Below are 2,794 nucleotides of genomic sequence, written 5' to 3' on the forward strand. Positions count from 1 at the left end.
AGAAACCGGAGGAACCAGCTACTAGATGGTTCGATTAGTCTTTCGCCCCTATACCCAGGTCGGACGACCGATTTGCACGTCAGGACCGCTACGGGCCTCCACCAGAGTTTCCTCTGGCTTCGCCCTGCCCAGGCATAGTTCACCATCTTTCCGGGTACCATCGCGCGCTCTAGCTCCACCTGCCCGGCGGTGCGGGCCAGACGGGCCGGTGGTGCGCCCCCCGCCGGGGCGGGGGGATCCCACCTGAGCCGGCGGGCGCGGCGCCACCTTCATTGCGCCGTGGGGCTCGAGAGACACCCTTTGACTCGCGCGCGCGTTGGGCTCCTTGGTCCGTGTTTCAAGGCGGGTCGGGTGGGTGCCCGACCTCACGCGGACCTCGGCGCCACTTATGCGGGCGGATCCGCCCTGGCGGCGCGGCGCGGTCGGGACGGACTGAGGACAGTCCGGTCCCGGTCGACGCACGCGCCGGGGACGGGGGGCCCCGTCCCTCCCGCGTCGGCAGGAGAGAAGGCGCGAGGACACTTCCCGCGGCCCGGGGTAAGCGGCAAAGTCGGAGCGTGGGGGCTCTGTAAAGCCGGCGGCCCCGGCTGAGAGCCGCCTGCCACCTCGCCCCGGCCCTTCCTGGCCAAACCGGAGCCGGTCGCGGCGCACCGCCTCGGAAGAAGTGCACCCGACGGCGGCCGGGCGTCCGGACGGGCGGCGTTCCCCGGTCAAGGGGATCCGCGCACCCGCGCCGGGCCGGCCGGGCCCGCCGAGCTGAATCCTCCGGGCAGACCGTGCGGACCCCACCCGTTTACCTCTTAGCGGTTTCACGCCCTGTTGAACTCTCTCTTCAAAGTTCTTTTCAACTTTCCCTCCACGGTACTTATCGACTATCGGTCTCGTGCGGTATTTGTATAGATGGAGTTTACCACCCGCTTTGGGCTGCATTCCCAAGCAACCCGACTCCGAGAAGAACCGCACCCCGGCGGGGAGGGGGCCTGCTACCGGCCTCACACCGTCCACGGGCTAAGCCTCCATCAGAAGGACTTGGGCCCCCGACCCGCGCCGAGAGAAGCGGTCTTCTGTCGCCACATGTCCCCTCGCCGCCGTGGCCGGGCGAGGATTCGGCGCTGGGCTCTTCCCTCTTCGCTCGCCGCTACTGAGAATCCTTGTTAGTTTCTTTTCCTCCGCTTAGTAATATGCTTAAATTCAGCGGGTCGTCTCGTCTGATCTGAGAAGTCGTTGTCGGATATGGGTTAGGAGCGGCGCGCGCGCGCTGCTGCTGCTGCTGCGGGCTGGCCTGAACAGGTCTCGTTCGCGCGCGCCGGGCAGAGGCGCCGAGCGGCGAGGCGGGCGCGAACCTCCGTTACGCCGCGGGCGTCCGAGGCGGAGGGGCGGGAGTCCACGTCGGCGGCGGCGGAGGTGGCGAACACCCACGGAAGCCGCCGAGAGAGGGCGCCGCTCGGTCCCAGACGCCTGGGGGGCGCCGACCTCCCCCTCGTGGGAGGAAGCGGGGCGCTCGACTCCGCCGAGGAAGCGTGCCCGTGGCGGTCTGCACTTGGGAGGGCGGAGGAGGCGGGAAGCCCCCTGCGGCGCTCCAGCCGCGGGACCGGAGGTCGATCGATGGGAAGCGACCCTCAGACAGGCGTGGCCCGGGGCGGACCGGGGGCGCAAAGTGCGTTCGAAGTGTCGATGATCGATGTGTCCTGCAATTCACATTAGTTCTCGCAGCTGGCTGCGTTCTTCATCGGCCTTACGAGCGGTGATCCACCGCTAAAAGTCGTACTGCGTTTGAGTTTAGCGCCGGGGCGAGGCCGAACTGCACAGGCTTGTGTGGGTTCAAAAATACAAAGTGTCGTTCCCGGACAGGCGCCCCGCGAGAGGGGACTTGAACCCACGGTCGAAGGCCTGCTGGGTACCGCCGGGGTTGGCAAAGCAAAGTCTTTCAGAGGCTCGCGGCCTCGGCCCCCCACCCGTGCCAAGGGGTGGGGCGCTCATGATAGGTTGCTCAAGCCTCCGCGGGAGTGCGTCAAGCCTCCCAGGGAGCAGCGTTCCCTTCTCGCGCGGATCCCTCTCTCCGCCGTCTTAGGTTTTGTGCGGTTCTTTTGCCGTCTTGGATGTTTGGCGGCAGACCTCTCGGGCCACGGCCGCTGGAACATAGAGTAAAATAGGATAGAGGTTTTTACCCCGGACGGGCGCCCCTCCTTCGCGGGAGGAGACTTTGAACCCACGGTCCCGGAGGCCGTGCGGGTACCCGCCAGGGCCCGGCTCGGCCCCCGCGCTGGAAAGCAGGGGCCCGCCCGAGTGCAGCGACAGTCAAGTTCTCTCGGATCTCTCTCTCTCTCTCTCCGCCTTAGGTTTTTGTGCGGTTCTTTTTGCCGTTTTGGGTTTTTGCGCGGCAGACCTCGGACCCACGGCCGCTGGATCATAGAGTAAAATAGGATAGAGGTTTTTACCCCGGACAGGCGCTCCTCCTTCGCGGGAGGAGACTTTGAACCCACGGTCCCGGAGGCCGTGCGGGTACCCGCCAGGGCCCCGGCTCAGCCCCCCGCCGCTGGAAAGCAGGGGGCCCGCCCGAGTCTGGCGACAGTCAAGTTCTCTCGGATCTCTCTCTCTCTCTCTCTCCGCCTTAGGTTTTTGTGCGGTTCTTTTTGCCGTTTTGGGTTTTGGCGGCAGACCTCTCGGGCCACGGCCGCTGGATCATAGAGTAAAATAGGATAGAGGTTTTTACCCCGGACAGGCGCCCCTCCTTCGCGGGAGAGACTTTGAACCACGGTCCCGGAGGCCGTGCGGGTACCCGCCAGGGCCCGGC

The 2,794-nt window shown here is 66.4% G+C and overlaps 2 non-coding genes across 2 annotated transcripts in view; both read right to left on the minus strand.

The window, feature by feature from the left end:
* The window catches only part of LOC122332001, a 4,019-nt gene extending 2,797 nt beyond the window's left edge, over positions 1 to 1,222 (minus strand). The window contains exon 1 of the ribosomal RNA XR_006248358.1: positions 1 to 1,222. This exon is cut by the window's left edge and continues 2,797 nt beyond it. This is a non-coding gene — a ribosomal RNA (28S ribosomal RNA).
* Positions 1,223 to 1,613: 391 nt separating this feature from the next.
* On the minus strand, positions 1,614 to 1,764 carry LOC122331942. Its single transcript, XR_006248318.1, has one exon. It is a non-coding gene; the product is annotated as a 5.8S ribosomal RNA (ribosomal RNA).
* Positions 1,765 to 2,794: the final 1,030 nt, after the last annotated feature.

This window comes from Puntigrus tetrazona, unplaced genomic scaffold, assembly GCF_018831695.1.
Source record: "Puntigrus tetrazona isolate hp1 unplaced genomic scaffold, ASM1883169v1 S000000003, whole genome shotgun sequence".
Classification (NCBI taxonomy): Eukaryota; Metazoa; Chordata; class Actinopteri; order Cypriniformes; family Cyprinidae; genus Puntigrus; species Puntigrus tetrazona.